General features: G+C 47.3%; 1 protein-coding gene across 2 annotated transcripts in view; it reads right to left on the reverse strand.

The window, feature by feature from the left end:
* Window positions 1-16035, reverse strand: part of AGPAT4 (1-acylglycerol-3-phosphate O-acyltransferase 4) — a 97949-nt gene extending 81914 nt beyond the window's left edge. The window contains exon 1 of one of the 2 annotated variants that reach the window (XM_045544704.1): window positions 15987-16035. The gene's annotated coding sequence lies outside the window, so the exon portion shown is untranslated. Of the gene's footprint in view, window positions 1-15427; window positions 15659-15986 lie in introns of those variants that run through there. The other variant, XM_045544703.1, reaches the window with a different exon arrangement.
* Between the last annotated feature and the right edge of the window lie 3136 nt (window positions 16036-19171).

Below are 19171 nucleotides of genomic sequence, written 5' to 3' on the forward strand. Positions count from 1 at the left end.
AGGAATGTGGGCAAGAAAGAATGGGAAAGAGATGAGAAATAGACAAAAGGCAAAGAGCATCAGTCCCTTCTTTTATGTCAAAGTAAATACAGGCCTGTCTTGTTCCATCAGCTATGCGCCCACCTGGCCCGCAACCCCTGTTCCCCATCACACACACAAGGGTGTTATGGTGCACCTGTCTGTCGGATTTGTACTTACCAGTAACACCCTTGCTCTGCATTTTCTCAGCTGACTCACCCAATAAGGGTACCAATGAAATCAGTTAGGCTAACTCAGCATGATTCACCATAGTTCTGATGGACACATGCTGGCTTCACGTGATCACTCATTACCTCCTAAACTGAAATACCTGGGAGGAACAAACTCCTGCATATAAAGGTTCTAGCATTTACACTTCCCAACTTTTGAGAACAGGGAATTTTATTTGTCTCCAGTCATATTTCTTTCCCCATTAGATCCCAAAGACTGAGAATGGCAGTTCACAGATGAAAACTGTAAGTTCGTTCTCATCCTTAAAAAGCGCCTTGCCTCGGCCGCAATCGCTGGAGTAACTCAAAACGGCAGCAATTCCAGCTCCACAGTGTTCCATCCTTTGCGATTTGAAAACAAATTCCCTGCAAACAGGGTGGGCAGATGCTCCAAGTACCTCAAAGTATCTAACAACCCTGGTTAGAATTTTGTTTCTTAAAAAGTTATCTTCTCCGAATATTAAACTTGATGCTGTTGGTGGAAATTCTGAAAAGTATATTTTTATTCATGTCTGGAATCACAAAGACAGCCAAAATACAGAAAGAAAAAAAAATACAATTAAATTGACACAAGAGAGCACCACTCTCTCAGTCATCAGAGGCGAGAAGAGTTCTCTTGGGGAAACGGCAGGTGTGGAATTAGGCACCTTACATGATGGGAGGTGGTTCTGATTAATATTTCCCAAAAAGGCCCATAGAAACACTGTCCACAGAGAGACATTCTCAGGCTACGTGTAGAAAGATTTGGTTGAAAGTCTAATCACACGGCTAGATGTGAAGAACTTGGGGACTGTTTCGCGAGCTTTTAAAACTAATTATTTTTTAATTGACAAATAAAATTGTATATGTTGATGGTCTACAACATGATGTTTTGATATATGTATATACTGTGAAATGATAATCAAACAGTTAACATATCCACCACCTCACAAACTTATTCTTCTATGGGGAGAACATGTAAAATCTGTTTTAGTCGCGTTCCGGTCAGCAACACATCATCGTCAGCTCCCGTCACAGAGCTGCATAAAGGATCTCTGGACCCCTCAAACTTAACAGCAACGCATCCATCCCGTCTACACAGAGATGACACTACCAGGATCCTGGCTGCGGGAGTGCGCACACTCCGAGTTGCTGGGCTGCTGTTGATCATGGACTTGTTTTTGGGAGACACCCTGTCTCATGCCGTCCTGCTTTGCACAGCTATCCGGAGCTGGGGGAGGACTGAAGTTACAGTAATCTGGCTGGTGGGCGTGAAAATTCAACCAGCTCTAGACTCCATGCAGGGCGGGCTGCACAGTGTTCAGGCCCTGGTCAAAATAAGAACATGGGCCTCCCTTTTCTCAAACTTTTCAGAATTTCAAAACAGCAAGAGCAGAGATTACCCCAAGTACAGGTCCCTGGGTGATGGCACAGTGCACACCCACATAAAGTCACCCTGGCTCAACAGTGCCCTGACCTTACCAATGAGGCAACTCCTCAGCTCTGTCCAACTCAGTGAGACATTTAACAATCACCAGAAAGTATACAAGAGTAATATGAAAAAGGGTCCATCGTTTAAAAACATGTCAGCAGCTAGCTCAGTTGAACGTACGGGTCAGCTAAACCACAGGCACATGGCGAATTCACTGGTGAATTGCACCCTGTTTCTTGTACCCACTGTCAGCCTGTACAGAGCCGTGCTGGGCTGGCACTTGCACACACTTGGCTGCACACCCTGGGGCTGGGGATACATTGGCACCGAGCTGCACACCACTTTCACAAACCCCCAACAGCACCATCCAGGCGGTTTGTGACCCTGATGCAGTTCAGGCTTCAGCTGAGCTGCCAGGATGAGGGACAGGCCACCGCTCCCACCACAAGCGGGGGTGTCCACCTTCTCCTGGCCCCTTCCTCAGGAGACGCCTTTCTTTCCTTCAACAGGCATTTATCAATGTGCCCCCGTGGGGAATGGACACTCCCAAGGAGCTTGCTCCACCACAGGAAAGCACAATAAGAAATTCAAATTCCAAGTCGAAGACCACCTGCCACTCCCCGGGAACGTGCAGCGTGTTTTGAAAACAAGCAGCGAGGCTTAGGGCACCTGGCTGCACGGGGCGGGGCGGACGTCAGGAGAGTCTCAGGCAGGAGCACACACCTCCCTGAGCCTTAACTCCTGGAACGTCCCAGGCAGGGCTCGCTGTCCTGCCCTGAGCCCACGCGCCCCGTCCCACCTGCCCGAGGCCCTCCCCCCACCTTTCTCCCATTGCTGACTCGCCAAATGCCTTTCCCCCCCAAACCCTGCTGGAGTCTGCACCATCTTCCTGCCTCCCCGACTTCTCACGACCCTTTCCATATTGACTGCTAAGTTCACTGTCATAGAATTTAACCATCGTGTGATGAAATGACACAGAAGACTCTCAGCACAGTACCTAGGCCGTGTGACACCGACCAATGTCACCTCCCTTCCTGTGTACCTGCCTTCCCACGAGGCTGGACTCCTTCGGAGCTGTGTGTTTCATCATTGTACCCACGACGGTTAATGAATATTCACAAAATGATGAGCTGAATGGTTGGTCACGTCCACCACACTGTTCCAGAGAAACGCCCGGCTGTGGCTCATTAGTAGCGTGACCGCCTGACACAGGACACAGCTGCTCCGCCGCCTTCAGATGGAGGCATCGTCATTAGCCAATTAGTTCAGAAGGGCGGACATCTCACCTTCCTCCATTCTGCTAATCATGTAACGTTACCAAGCTACGCTGGATGTGGGAAAACTTGCAATTTAACTCTACCTCTTTTCTAGGAATCTATGTTGGTCAGAGACAATAGAGCATTCCAGACTCTACCAGAACTTTCCACCAAACCAGTAAAAAAAAAAAAAAAAAAAAGAAAATCTAAGAGGTGTTAGGAAATTACAAAATCAGGGATGAGGCCTCGCCTGTGAGATGGAGATACTGCTACCACATCAGGGGTTATCGGGAGGATTATTCCTAGAACCTTGCTTGGTACGTACTCTTAAATGTGGCTGTCACCACCACCATGACCACGGCCACCACCCACGCCTTTGTCCCGGCTCTGGTTTCCCTTTTGTCAAAGTCACCACCTTCTCGCCAACCACCTTCCTTCCGTCCTGTAGTTTCACTCTTCCCATCTCATCAGAATCACTTGGAAAACTTATAAAAACAAAAACTAAACCAACGAATGTGACTCAGCTGGTCCAAGGTGGGGCCCAGGCAGGTCGTTTTAAAATGCTCGCAGGCGATTCTCACGCAGGCGAGGGCGAGAGCACAGGTGACACTCTGCTGCCGAGACCTGAGCGAGGGCAGCGAGGGGCAGCCCACGCCAGCCGCTTCGACCCTTCACACACCAGGGGTGCCTCCCAGTACCCCGAGTACTCAGGCTGCCAAACCCTCCCTCGGTCGGCTCCAGTCTAGCTCACTGTTACTTCCTGTGGTTGACCTCCCCATTCCTTCCCTTTTAGTCACGGTCAGGAACTAACCGGGGAATAGATGCTCCAAGACACTGCACTTCTGTGCTTTGAAGCCAGCTCAGAGCACAGCTCCCTGGGAAGGAGGCTACCGCAGGGGCGGCCGCCAGCCCACCTGGACTGTCACCCACAGCCATCTCCTTCCTCCTGTGTGAGTGCAGGAACAAAGTATTTTGAATGAAAGAATTGTCTGGAAAGCTAAAATTTGTAACTTAAATTACCAAATGATAAAGGAAACAAAACTTGGTTTTGATGGTGACCTTTCCAAGTGTCATTCGGACTTTCCTGCCTTAGTAAGCAGAGCCGGATGGACAATTCAGGACCCTCCTCCTGCTGGAATCTGTGACCACCAGTCTTTTCATTGACTGTTCTTTCTCCTCCTTCCTTGCTATAGATCACTGCTTTCCCACTATTTACTGGGGAAGTAGACAACCAAGCTTAAGTCAGTAATTTTAGCATTTAGCTGCATACACAGGTTCAGGGTAAAATCAAGCCTAAAAAAGTACATAGGCATTTAACAATAATTTTGCTCACTTCATACTTCAGATTTGGGGCTACGTTCCACTTGGTTGAGTCTGTCCCCCCAGATGTGGAGGATACCAGCTCCTAAAGGGATGATATATTTTAGCATACTTAGCTTAACTGGAATCAGACGATGAACTTCTGTGGTCAGAGAGTCTCTTTTCCTACTTTCAGCAGGCCCCGCCCCATAATGCCCATCCCTCTGCCCTGCAGCACATGCATACTCTAAAATGAATTTCATTGGAATAGAAAGTCACACTTATGTGCCGATCTCACAGCACCTAAATAATCTGACAGCACTATTTCCATTTCCAGACGATTTCTGTGAAATGTTGGGTCAAGTGTCATCTCATATTCATGCTTAATAGCATGGTTTTAAAAAGAGCATACACACACACACACACACACACAAAACAAGCCCACCATCCTTCATTATTCTCCAGTATTTCAAATAAAACTTGGTTTGCTTGTCCCTGGGCAAAGAGCACAGCTCAGATTTTCTGTGCCAACGTCTTACCGTAAAGGGGAAAAAAGTGGTTCATTGGGGCAGTTGGATGCTGGGTTCTCCTCTTCCGTCTGTTACAAAAAGTTCCACCCACACTTCCCACTTCCCACAGCAGGTTTAGGTTCTGTTATTCGTCAGTCCCCCTGGGAGTGCGGGACCCTTGTAGGGATGGCTGCCTGTAGTGGGGCTTGTTAGGACTTGAACTGGCAAATTTCACATGCGTGTTTTGTTCAGATTGCAAAAGACAACCCCACGTCAGAGAAGCCTTTATGAGAACACGAGGGTAACTTTCCACGGAACAGTGGTGGGAGGCGTCGGGAGAAGACGGGCAGGAGAGCTAAGGCAGCAGCTCCTCGCCGAGGAGACCCCAGGGCACAGGGAGAGGAGGAGGGATCAGAGAGAGCAGAGCCAGCCCGGGGCAAACCCGAGAAGGGATCATTCCTAAGGAGGTAGGAGAAGGCCGAGGGACAAACAGAGACCCCAGCAACCCTCCATCAATGGTACCACCAGGAGAAGAGAGACGGGGAAGGAAAAATAGCAAAAGCAGGCACGATCTTGGGGAGACTTGCGCATGCCCCCCACCCCCAACACTTGGATTCACCACGTGGGGACGGACGGTGGGAGGGCAGGACCTCGAAGCCACCCTTCCCCTTAGAGTTACTTACAGATCATGCAGCTCTTTCTTCTCAAAAACTTCTACAGAAACACTCCCTTCAGCAGGGGAGGCTCTGACCGTGAGGGGTCTATAGCTTATCCTAGAGTTGTCCAAATACCCTAATGCTCCGAGATGTTGTCTACAATGTCACATAAACTTTGTATGTTATGTCACAGCATAACCCCGTTTGTTTTAATTTTTGAAAAGGTCTCTTCCCTTGGATCTTTCAGCAAAATGGATGCTGGAGCGAGGCGGTTGCATTCATTCTGTACTCTGGAGGCCCCGGCACACCACAAAACAGCCCCAGGGTGAGGTGACTGGCTAAGAAGTTGGCATCGACCCTAGACTTCCCGCTGCCCAGGCCAGGAAACAATGGCCACACGCGCTGGGGCAGAGGATGTGCCAGGCCAGCTCCCAGAGCCAGAACACACACGAGAGGGAGCGAGCCCTGGGTCCCGGCGAATCGAGGGCCCACAGAAGGCAAGGAGGTGGCCTGGGCTGTGTCCCAGCCCTGTTCCTCTGCAGGCCACACTGCCACTCCCAGTCCCCAAAGGCCCCCAGGCTACATTGCTGCTCAGGGAGAGCCGCTAGGGAAGGAGGGGCCGTGTCTCCAGGTTCTCACTAAAGGACTCTCCTGCCTGCTGAGGCCACATCGACTCCTCCTCCCGCTGGGACACATGGGGACGCTGTGTCACAAGGCAGAACCAATATCAGGAAAAGGCAGCTCAAGGCCTGCTCTGCAGCCCCAGGACACAGCTGGACCCCATTATACAAAGCACGGGTTTGAGGAAGGCGGTATTCTCTGGGGAGCAGAGCCAGGCACCTGCCGAAGGCCAGGCTGTCTTAAAGACAAACAATGGTTCAGCCCTTTGTGAAGACGGAGGTCAGTCCTAACACAGCAAAAGTTGGAATGACTATGAATAATTAAAAGAATCAAGCATGCTTTAAGAAATCTCTATGGTCCTCTCTCCTCACCTCCTCTCCAACTTTAACCCTATCGCAACTCCAGAGATGGAGGCCAAATTAGGATTTCCGGAAACTTGTTAAATTTCCACATGATTCAAGGGGAGTCAAGATGGGAAATTTCTGCACATATTAAAACAATGGGAAGTCTTTTCACCCTAAGAGAAAATTCAGAGAGATTTCAGGAAAAGCAAGAATATACATCACAAGTGTATGTGATTGCCCAACAATTCTGTACAGAGCAAAGCCACGGTGTGCGCTCAGGTATTCCTGGCTCTGTGACTTTGGGAAAGTTAGTTAACCTCTCTGTGCTTCAGGTTCAAATCAGATTAGAGAAAATAATTCACAACCCTCAGGGCTGGAGCAAGACTGAATGAGATGTGCTACACAGAGCCCGCAACTGGTAGGAAGTGCTGCATAAAGGATGCTGAGTATTAAAGTGCATAAATGACCACATTACTAAGCAGAATATGGTTAAGTGCCCATTTGGGAAGAATATCACAGAAAAATAGTTTTTTCCTGTATTCACTATCCCAGAGTGCCAGAGAGGCCTTCTGTAAAGCCAGTTGCCAAATTCTGCTGGATTCTCAGAGCTGCACCTCCCCGCCCAGGCCTGGCGAGGACCCTCAGCTGTCACCTCCTGGGGCCAGCCTGGCCGGCTCACTCTGCCAAGTCCTGCCCCCGCCTCTCACCATCCGCTAGGCCTCGCATCTCCAGCCTCCAGTAAGAGCGAGCACACAGGCACCAGTGCTCGGCCTCCCAGACCTAAAGCAGGGTCATTCCCCGCCAGAAACATTTCCAAAGCCCCAGCCTGGGCAAGGCCAGGCAGGGTCCCCTTGCCGTGCCCCGCAGCGCTCTGCTCCACACAGACGATCCAGTTAGGTTTCTGTCTCGCCCTCCAGGCAGCAGGCCCCGCAAGGCCATGGCTGTGTCTGGTTCATCTTTGTACACCCAGCACCAGGCGAATGGTTGGCAGAACACAAGGGTTCAGTAAAAATGCTACGGGAGGATTCTGGATTTGTGTGGGAAGTTGGAATAACAGACTCCCCCACACCCATCAATCTTTGAAGTCCTGGAAGGGACAACGTGGTTATGGAACCGTGAGGGCCCCCCAGGGCTGGATTTGGAACCCAAGGGCCCCCCAGGGCTGGATATGGAACCCCGAGGGCCCCCCAGGGCTGGATTTGGAACCCCGAGGGCCCACCAGGGCTGGATATGGAAACCCGAGGGCCCCCCAGGGCTGGATATGGAACCTGAGGGCCCCCCAGAGCTGGATATGGAACCTGAGGGCCTCCCAGGGCTGGGTATGGAACCCGGAGGGCCCCCCAGGGCTGGATTTGGAACCTGAGGGCCCCCCAGGGCTGGATATGGAACCCCGAGGGCCCCCCAGGGCTGGATTTGGAACCTGAGGGCCTCCCAGGGCTGGATATGGAACCCCGAGGGCCCCCCAGGGCTGGATTTGGAACCGGAGGGCCCCCCAGGACTGGATATGGAACCCGAGGGCCCCCCCAGGGCTGGATATGGAACCCCAAGGGCCCTCAGGGCTGGATTTGGAACCCCAAGGGCCCTCAGGGCTGGATATGGAACCCTGAGGGCCCCAGGGACTGAATTTGGAAGGCTGAGGACCTGCAGGGCTGGGGAGCGGAGGCCTTACCTGAAGAGAGCAGGGCGCTGGTTTGGGGAAATTGGGGAAGGCGACCCCTCCAGCGAGTGAGAAACGCCAGGGACGCCATGGAGGGAGGGGAGGGAAAGGCCTGAGTATCAACAGCTGGGCGGGGGTGGGGGGGCTCTAGGAGGCAAATTTAAAGCTCCTGAGGCCTGGGCGGGACGCATTCACTCATTGTGAAGGTGGAGGAAATGGGGAATTAAATCAGCAGGTGAGAGTGAGGACTATAAAGCAAGCAACTCTCTCAACTCCTCCCTTACCTGTGTTCACCTGTTCGCCGCAGGGAGGCGGTTCCCCCGAGATCAGGCCAGCGGCTCAGCGGGCACATGTGGGCGTGGGAGGGGCCATCAGAACAGCTGAGTCCGGTGTGGGACTTCCCTAGACCAGTGATTCTCAACTCCAGGTGATTTTGTCCTTCCGGGGCATAGCTGGCAACTTCTGGAACAGTCACAACTCGGGGTGGGGGGACTCCTACTGGCATGTAATGGGCAAGGCCAGGAATGCTGCTAAACATCCGTACTGCACAGGGCAGCCCCCACGAAAAAGAAGTACATGGCCCAAAATGTCAACAATGACATAGGAGATTGAGAAACTTTGCCCTAAAGGAATGTCACCTTGGGAGGACCTGGCTGGGAGGCCAGCAGATTAGGCAAACCTGATTGCCCGACTTCTGTGTATCTCCAAGACACAGCACACACTCAATGCCAGGCACTCTGCACTGTGCTACAAATGATGCAATTAAAACCCATGACATCAGTGAGCACCCAGTGCATTTAAAACCATAAAGGAATCATTGTCATGTGATGCAATCCTGCATCTGGAAAGAGTGACTGTGAGGTGGAATGGGTGGAAGGAGAACGTTGGGAAAGCAGAGCCAAGGGGCACGGATGTGGGCGCCCGGGGGTGCCGAGCCAGCTGGCTCCACGCTAGCTCCACGCATGGCTGGCAAAAGAGGCGCCTCATCCCTCCTTCCGTTCTGGCCTCCCCACAGCCGGAAAGAAGGGAAAGAGGAGGAAAGAGCTGTAGGACTTACACCTGGGATCGCGGCCATTTTCGAGGATGCAATCAATTGTGTGCTGATAGCTACAGCATCCTGGGAAGGAGAGGTGCTTGATAGGGGCAGAGATTTCTTTAAAATTTCATCCACCTCGGTTAACCTCTGCCCGCGGAGAACTGACAGCTCACGAGGAGCCCATGGAGATGGGCAAGAGACCAGATTTCACTCCTGGATCAATTCCCTTCTCCTCATTCGCATTTCAAAGTTTGTCTGAGATAAGCACTGGCAGTCTTTTTCAGAGAATGATCTGCCTTTAAATTCAGTGATGGATTTGTTGAAAGTCAACAAAAGAAACGAAAGCTTCTGACTCCTCCCACCCACAGCCTAGGAACTAAGAGCAGCGCCACAGGTACCCTTAAGAGCAAGATCCTCAGTGAGTTCCATCCCGTTGAGATCTGCATTAAACACTGCTGTTGAGAACAGCTCACATTTAATGTAACACATGCAGTGCGTCATCACGCACATATTTTAACCACATGGCCCTTTTCCTGCGCCCAACATCTCACATCTTTGGCTAAACCACAAGAAAAACAACACTCCCTGAAAACTATAGTAGCTTATCTTATAAGCACTGCTGTTAGTTTTTCTACAAGTTCTAAAATACTACTCTCTGATGTAGTACCTCTGCAGCTCTTAAAAACTAGGGTGAAAGGCATGCAAGGGGTAGGTCTATGTGGTAGAAGATTTGTTCATTATTTCAAAAATATTAGCTTGGCGCAGTGGTAGCAGCCTGTAGTCACAGCTACTCTGGGAGCTAGCCCAGGAGTTTGAGTCCAGCCTGGGCAACACAGTGAGACCCTGTCTCTAAATAAAAAATAAATTACTGCAGTGTCTGCTATGTACCAGGCTGTGCACCAGGCCATGGAGACAGACTAAGGAATACACCACAGCAAGAGATGAAGGGGTAGTAGCCCAGAGCCAGGCTTCTGGCAGGCAGTGGTCGGGTTCGCATCTCAGCTCTGCTACTTACTATGATCCTAGGTGAGTTGCTTAATCACAGTAATCTTTATCTGTAAAATGGAAAGTGATAAAATAATAGTTTTTACATGCTAGGTTTGCTATGACAATAAAATTAATTAATACATGTGATGTGTATGTACTGGCACAAGGGAGCTTCAGTAAAGGTGGGGCATTATCACGCTTATATATACTACAGACAGGCCAGTCACCTCAGGGTCTCCAATGGCCTCTGCACGTTTCTTCCAGACTGAGGAATCACATCCTGCAGGAATTTCTGTGTCTAGCGTCAAAATCCCATGAAGTTCAAAATGCACCTCTTCTCTTGCAGGATACTACGTAGAAATGACCATGAAATAGCTATTACGTCTAACCCAAGCAGAGGGGACAGATCTGTGCCAAGCGAGTTAGTGGGAACAACTTCATGCTGATCTCATCTAAGATTAAAATAAAAAAAAAAAGGATAACTTGCTAAACGTTTTCTCCCATTTTCTCCCAAGGTCAGCCAAGCAGAGGAGTGTGGTTTTCCAGATGAACTTTGTCTTGTTGCCCTTAAAATGTTTAGGCTGACGTGGGGAAAACCACTCTACTAGCATTGTGTTCCTTTCCAAGGTGCACTCTTGCTCTTTGGCAGACTGCCTACCTGTTTCACTTTTGTCTTTATTTTGCTCCTCCAATCTGGATTGCTCTACTTCTTCCTTTAACCCTAAGTCCTCCCTTTCAGTCACCATCCATTCATCAATTCACTCATATATGCACACACCCATCTGTCATCCATCCATCCATTTATTCAACAAATAGTATTGAGTACCATGTCTCAGGCACCATATATTATGGATATAGCAATAAATAGGGGGAAATTAAGTGGGGAAACAATTCTACTAGAGGAGCTTCATGACATTAGGAAACACAAAGAGAAAGTACTGCAACAAGGTCCTAACACTCTTTATGCTGGGTATTTAGATTCTCCGTGAGTTTCTGGTGAACTGCTATTCCTATACAAGAGGGTTGAAAGCTGTGAGGGATTGAAACCCACTTGCTTTTGTCAGAACAAGACACAGACTTGCAACGTGTCATGGGGAATAAGTTCTGAAGGACATGACGGTATTCAGTAACCCAATGGGCATATATTTGATGCAGTAGGAGGGGGTTCCTTTTTAAAATGCTATACTTTGAGCCCATCTGGGGGGAGCTATAGTCCCCTGGAAGTCTATAAGTAACTCTCTACGAGGTGACCCATGAGAGACGATCTCACTCAGCTTGTTCTTTCAGAAAGAGGACACGCAAGCCTTCTATCCTGCTTTATCTCCAGGGTCACAAACCCCACTTCTTCCCATTTACTTAATTAACAAGCGTTTACCATCCTTATGCTCAACCAACATGGAAGATACAAGAAAATTATGAGACAGACCACAGTCAACAGCTAACCACTTACTCCGCGCCTGCCCAGCACAGGCTACGTAGAAAACCGTTCAGTGAAATACGCACCCAATGTCACAGCCAATCAACACCTGGATCCAAAGTAATGTGCCCTGGTTAAAGGGGCTGCTTCCACGTTTCCCTGTTAGTTCCTGAGCTTGTTTAGGGCAGAACTGGTTTCCTATTATTGCTATATCCATAATATATAGTGCCTGACACATGGTATCAACATTACTTTTGAATAAATGAATAAATGGATGGATGGATGGATGACAGATGAATGTGTGCCTCTATGAATGAATGAATGGATGGTAACAAAAGGTAGGACTTACAGTCAAAGGAAAAAGTACAGCAAACCAGACTGAAGGAACAAAATAAAGACAAAAATGAAACAGGTAGGAAATCTTTGTGAAGCAAGAGTGTATCTTGGAAGAGGACAGGTTAGATAATGTTCAACAAAAATTGCTCCTATTTTAAGACATTTCCTCTTATTCAGTCATTAGGAAAAAAATGGAAATCAGCCAGTCACAGGATCTTCCTTGAAAACCCTTCAGATATTTGAAATCTGTAACTACTGAAACTGTATCTTGTTTTGCTCACAGTTGCATCCATACCCTGACACATAATAGATACACAAGAAGTATTTGTTGAAAGAACGATTTGCTTTAAACTTCCCCTTTTTCACACAGCCTTGGCAGTGATTGTAGACCTTCTCCAACCCATACGTGAAGCCAGATTTCAGAGCTCCAACACTTACGTACTAAACTGATTCACTGTCTTAGACAAAGACCAATGAATTAGTTACCCAGGCTCTGCTTGATGTTAGATGATTATTAAGCCAGGCTTGATCACATATGTTTCTCCAAATATTTAGATGTCAAAAACCATGCAGAAATGTGAATTGAGCTTCTTCCTATACCCATCAGATCTCCTTTTCAGAATAGAGCAGATCACACAAAGTGTATTATGTTTATCACACCCTCATCTGAGCACCCCACAATTCAAAGGCAATGGTAAGAATTATTAGGATGATATTGTGAGTGCGTTTGGGGTTCCCTCTCCCTCAATTTCTTACTTGTTTAAAGTTGGGTTTAAGTCCGGCCTTTAGTTTTTGAGCTTCAGCTAAAAAATTATTGGATGAGAAAGGATTCTACTTCCTATTCTTCTAACAGCCTTTCTTGTCCCGATTTGTAAGAAAATTCTGTCCTTTATATCTACTTCTTATTCTTTCAGCCAGTACAGAGTATACCTGCTCTATTCTACATTAAAGACTAACTTCTCCCTGCTTATAGTAAGAACCCTGAACCAAGATCCATTTCTTACCATCCATCTCTGTTATCTGGAACACCCTCACCTTCTCCCTTTCAATCATCTGCCTCCTCTCCTCCAAAACCTCAATGTCATCTTCAAGTCCTTCCTGCTAGTATTCGTCTCACATTAACTGCATCCCCCTTCCACACCCCCTTCACTTGCTCTCACCTCCTCCCCAGCTGTGTGCTCATCACACATTTTGCCACCTGTTTGGAGGACTTTAAAGTTGAGAGCACAGGCTACAACTGCTACCTTCTTCGCCAGCTTCACAGCACCCAGTTCAGAGCCTCACAGACAGTGAAATCCCAATACAATGATGATTGTCACTCTAGAAGTGACTTCCTTGGTATTACCTCTAGTCAGCCTCTTTCATGGGACCCTACAGTCACTCTACATTCATAGCACCAAATTCCTCCCCCAGGTCAAGGCTACTGACTGTTTTAACCTCTACTCAGGATCTGGATGTCAGAAAGTGGTTTTTGTTTGTTTGCTTCCTTCCTTCCTTCCTTTCTTTCTTTCTTTCTTCCAAAAGATGCTTGCTACTTTTCCTTTAAATTCCATTCCATTAGGGTTTTCGTTGTGAAATTCCTGGGTCTGGAAACTCAAGAGTACCCCTACCGCAGACGTTCTCTAACACACTGTCAGGCTGCTTTGGAAGGTCATGTGGTAAATCTACATCCTTGAGGACAATTTTCAGGCTGGAAAAACAGGAACTGAGCATGACTGCCTTCAGGACTCTTTGCAAACATCAAAACCTACAATGCAACCATTTCTCTATGTGTACTAACATGGGCTTTCCAGAATGTGTCACACTCTTTTTAGTAATACTTTCCTACGTTTTATGTCCTTTAAATTGTTCCCCTTACTCCATTTAGCTCTAGTTTTGTGCATGCTATTTAACCCCCATTTTCAGATAACTTTTGTATCTGAAATACTTAAGACGTCTTACATCATAGTAAGTTTTATAAGACATTGATGGTAGCGCATCTAGATGAGGAGCTCAGGGAACAAAACCTTGTGAAACCACTTCTTCTTCCTGCTTCTACAGGGCAGGGTTACTCCGAGGTTTCTAAGTAATGTTTTTGGCTTTAATAGCTGGAAGGTATCGTGAGGGCTGAATGACCTTCACAAACCTTAACCAAAATTACAGAAAATTTTAAGAATCGAGGATGGGATTACTACTGATCCATCTTATAAAGGCTAATTTGGTAATCTGGGATGCCCATGAAAAGAACAGTGTCCATCAACAAACATTTCTTTAGATGCACTGAATAAAAGCATCAGTTTAACTCGTACCCGCTAATAGGCCCATTGGGACTATATCTTTTGAAGAGATGTGTTATTTGATTCTAATTATATTCAACTTTGCTTATTCCTAGGTAGATAATCATTTCCTCTCATTTCATGCTTTTTTCTGAACATCAATTTTTTTCTCCCCATGGAGAACATTCAGAAGATTTAGTATTAATAGTTTTAACTTAAGACTTTTGATTTGCCCCCGTTCTGCCATCTTCACAGTTCCTCAAACACACACGCACTCTCTGCCTTCTCTCAAGATACTTCTTTTCCAGCTGAGGGTGGTTGACTAATAAGCACAGACGGGTTGATCCACAGTTTTGAAACAGACAAAGTCCATCAGCTCTCACCTTGGTGAGAGTGAATAGCTGGGAACTCCGTCTAAGGACAAGGCACAAAAAACGAAAATTGAGATTCCTACCGGGTAGTTAATTTGGTACTCATACTTGTTGAGCTTCGATATCACGCTAAGTTCAGACCGGAGCCAAGACCCATCTGATAAATACTGAGACTTCCAGGCAAAGCCAGGCACACAGTACCATTTTACCAATGTGAATTCTCATTCTCTAAAACTTTATTCCAAGGATCTCACCCCCCTAAAGCATTTTGCGTTACTTCCCCTCAGCCTGGTCACAGGGTCAGTATCACATCTTGGGAAGTGTTAGGTTTCCTAAAAAAAAGACCAGACACTGAAGTCTTACATAAACAACAAAGTATTCCTTCTTTAATTCCTAGGTATGATGGAGAAATGCCTAGGCCGAGCATTAGGTAAATAACGAGGTAATTACAAATGCCTGTTTCCTTGACAACTCCCCTCCCCCATCCCTCCCGCGACGGGGGAAAAACCAAAATGCCAGTGAGGAGGGGTAGCCGCGAAGCCGCGCCGGATTCTCGCAAGCCCGAGCAGCGACGAGCGCAGCAAGCCGCAAACCAGAAACGAAATACAGATAAATCCATTTCCATCGGGGCTGCATTTCGTGTAGCATTTCTGTGGTTGCCATAGAAACGTCAGAGACGGAAGAACATGTTGCATGACACAAAAGAGAGCAGCATGTAACAGACATCCTCCCCAGCTTCATCGATGGCAGGGAAGACGCCGTGGCGCGGGCGCGGTGGGCGCGTGGGGACGCTGGCCCGAGGAGAGCGGCTCGCAGTCAGCACCGGGGGCGCGGGCGCCGCGCACAAAGCCGCGGTGGTCGGCGGAGCAGCCGCGCCCGCCCCGCCGCGCCCTGCCCGCCCCGCCGCCCGCGGAGCCCGCGGAGCCCGCACGGCCGGCGGGCGGAGGAGAAGGGAGGCAGCGGCGCGAGGCGGCCGCGGCCGCACCCAGAGCGAAGGTGCCGGGCCCGCGCGAGCAGCACCTACCTCCTTCCTGGCAGCCCCGGGCACATGGACTGGGCGACCAGAACCTGAGACGGAGCCGCCGGGCGCAGATCGCCACTAGTTTATGGGGCTGTAAGTCAGCCAACAGCGGGGAGAAAAAGCGAGACTCCACCCATGGGGTGGACCCTTCGGGAAGGAAAAAAAAAAAGTGGTCCTCAGCTGACGTCTCTCCCCACTCATGTCACTTCCTTTTAAAGCTACAAGTTAGCAGTTACCGGCAGGGAAGGTCGCGCTGGTGTAATTCGAGTCACTCCCTTCCCCTTCCAATTAGCGCGAGGAGCGCTCCGGTTGGCTTCGCGTTCGCAATCTGGCTCGGCCTCTGCCGGAATCAAAAGCAAAGCCCGCCAAGCGGCCCTCCTTTCCCTCCCTTCTCCCAAACCCTGTTGCGTCCCCGAGCCGGCGGCCCCTCCGGCCTCAGCGCCCGCGGACCCCAGCCGGGTCCGGGCTGCGCGCTGGAAATTGCCCCCGATCGGCTCATCTTTAATTCGCAGGTACAGGATGGATTTTCGGGTGACATGCCCACGCTCCAAAGCGCCCTCACCTCTCCTCAGTCCTCTGTGCTGGAAGGAGGTTGCCTTCCCCTCCGAAGAGCCCAGCAGCACCTTCCACAAAATAAGCCTCAACGCCCAACCGATGGAGACGCCAGGCGCAAGGATGGAAGCAGCCTGGAGGCCGATCCGCGCGTTTTCTCCCTCCAAGCCCGGCGCCCAGGCTGCCTCCCGCTGCACGCGTGCACGCGCGCACTCAGGCGCACACGCACGTGCACTTGGCATCCACACGACGTGCATTGGAGAGGTCTGGGCAGAGCTTTACAATGAAAGAGTGGCCTCCTCACTACTTTAAAAGGGGGCAGGCTGTTGAAAGTCCAGAAATGCCAGGTCTCCAATATTCCTAGAAAGTTATTTCAATCTCAAAATGGTCAAGGTGTATGCCCTTCAAATGTTGACTGTTACAGCCATTGTCACAAATAATACGTGAGTGTTTACATGACTCCCGGGTTCATTCCGTTCTTCAGATGTTTACAATCTATAGGGGAAAATAAATGTGCTCACAAATAGCTAGAACACGTTGCACAATTACTAAGAGTGATGAAAGTGTCAAATACAGTGTGTAATGAAGCCTTGCTTGTGACGGGGAGGCATTCAGAATTCAGGAAACAGGGTTGGACTGGGTTTTTTTGGGTGGGTGGCATTTTGAGGGAACAGGAGAAGGGTAAAGCAAGGGTGGGGAAGAGAATAAAGCACATCTAAGGCAGAATAAAGGATCCGAACAGAGAGCCCACTTATGGCAACAGCTTGTTTTAATATCCACGTGAAAATAAATCTGACCAGACAGTACTGCTTATAAAGATATTTATGAAAAGTTTCTTGCAGCTAATGTAATTTTTAAGAGTTCTCTCATAACTGTTCTAATTCTGTTTTATAATCCATTTGTTTCTAGATTTGGTGGAAACTTTTCACCAAGGCTTTTCAAAGTATTTTTCAAATAGAGCTAGACTGTTCTTCATAGTTGAATGCTGAATAGGAATTTATTCCAAAATCTACAAATTGCACACATTTGTGCTATATTTATTACAAGTACAGTCAATTATTTCAACGGAAACAATAGAAAATTTAAAATGTTGACAATTGCAACTCATTCCAATCTCAATACTTTAATGTCTTTATTCCATTACTATGATTATAATTATGTTTATGCTTATTATTGCTAACACTTTGCCTGTCTAGACAATGTTGCCCACAGTCTCACTTATCTCAGAGATAGCTGAGAAATATGGGAGAAAAAAATTACTACTTCTAAAAATTTAGAGTAGAACTACAACATTCATGGGTTAAATCCTACACACTTTATTCAGCGTCCCCTTTAGAGTCTATCCTTATTTGATAAAGCCCTTATTTAGCAGTTTCTATCTTAACAAGATATTGTGAACGTTTCCAGATTGTAATCTAACAATTCAGCTGAATGCATAGTTATTGAGTGTCTGTGCTAGTTGCTGAAGACAGAAAACATCAGTAAGACCGTGGACATTGCCCCAAAGTGCTGAAAGTCTTAGAAGGGAACGAGACACGTCGGCCATGACGATACGAGTGGAGGTACTGGTGGACCTCCGTAAGCGGGTCAGAGGTAGCCCGAGAGTGGGAACAGGGAAGGGGGGGTATGTGTACATAGTAACTTAGCTCACAGCAAATTCTAAGAGGAGTGAACGTACATTCATCAGTGAGACAGTAAGAAATAAATACTGATAGTTGGAGAGAGAAGAAAAAAAATTCAAAAGTAGATAAAACTGATAACTCAAAAAGGATACATAAATGGCCAATAAACAAACAGAAAAAGATGCAACTTTACATAAAAATACAAGTACAATGGAAGACATGTCATTTTTTTGCCTAGTCACTTGTCAAACATTCCAAAAACTTTAATGCTACTGTAAAGAGGATGCAACAGGACGGGCTCTCTCCTCTCCTGCTGGTGATGGTAAATGGATACAATCGCTGACATTCAACTACACAAAAATTTTCCTGAGCCTTTAAAATGTTCATGCTCCTTAATCCAATAATTCAACTCAAAAAAATTTATACCAAGGAAATAAGCTGAGATAAATTCAAAGATTTAGGTCCATGTATATTCATCAGAGCCATTTATAATAGAAAAGAATGGGAACCATCTGAATTTCTGAAGTAGCAGGTTGGCTATGTAAATGATGTGATATTCATATGATGAAACACTGTACAAAAATTAAAAATCCTATTTTTGAAAGACATAGGGAGACTCACGATATCCTAACTGAAAAGAGAACTAAGCTATATATAAAATATGATCCCCTTGTTGTAATTATACAAATACATATTATATTGTGTATGGTGGGTTGAATAAGCGTCCTCCCAAAATTCATGTTCACCCAGAACCTCAGAATATGATGCTATTTGGAAGCAGGGTCTTTGCAGATCTAATTAGCTAAGACGAAGTCATGCTGGATTAGGGTGGGTCGCAGGTCCAATGTCCTCATAAGAAAAGCCACACAGAGAATAAGGCCATGTGACGAGGGAGGCAGAGATTGGAATGATGTGTCTACAAGCCACACGTTGCTGGCAACCACCAGAAGCCAGGAGAGATGCGTGGAACAGATTCTCCCAGAGCCACCAGCAGGAACCAGCCCTGCTGACACCTTAATTTCAGACTTCTGGACTGTAAGAAAATAAACTTCTGTTGTTTTAATTGTGGTAATTTGTTCTGGCATCCCTGGGAAACTAATATACTGTGTAAAAGGGTCATTAGACCGCTGACAATGATTATTTCTGGATAGTGACATTGATGATGATTTTTATTTTATTTATATTTTATGGCATTTTGAAGAACCTTCTGCAATGAACATGTATGACTTTTATAATAAGAAGAAGATTATGATTAAATAACAAATAACCCAGGGTTTTTAAAAGCATAGTGTTCAAGGGCAATTTAGGACAAAAGCAAATAATAATCAGGGATGATTATGACACGTTAAATCCCAAAGATTAAAGTATTTTCAGAGCCCTCTGTGAGGTAGAAATCTGTGTATTTCAGAAACTTTTTTTAAACCTAAGTTTTGGTACTTAAAATCATGGTATCATTTGTCTCAAATGTGAACTTACACACCATATATTTAACAGCTGTGCTACCTAGTTGAAATCATGCTACTAATGCTGACCATTCCCTTAACACTTGGTTATCTACACACTGACAGTACTT

This window comes from Lemur catta, chromosome 2, assembly GCF_020740605.2.
Source record: "Lemur catta isolate mLemCat1 chromosome 2, mLemCat1.pri, whole genome shotgun sequence".
Lineage (NCBI taxonomy): Eukaryota > Metazoa > Chordata > Mammalia > Primates > Lemuridae > Lemur > Lemur catta.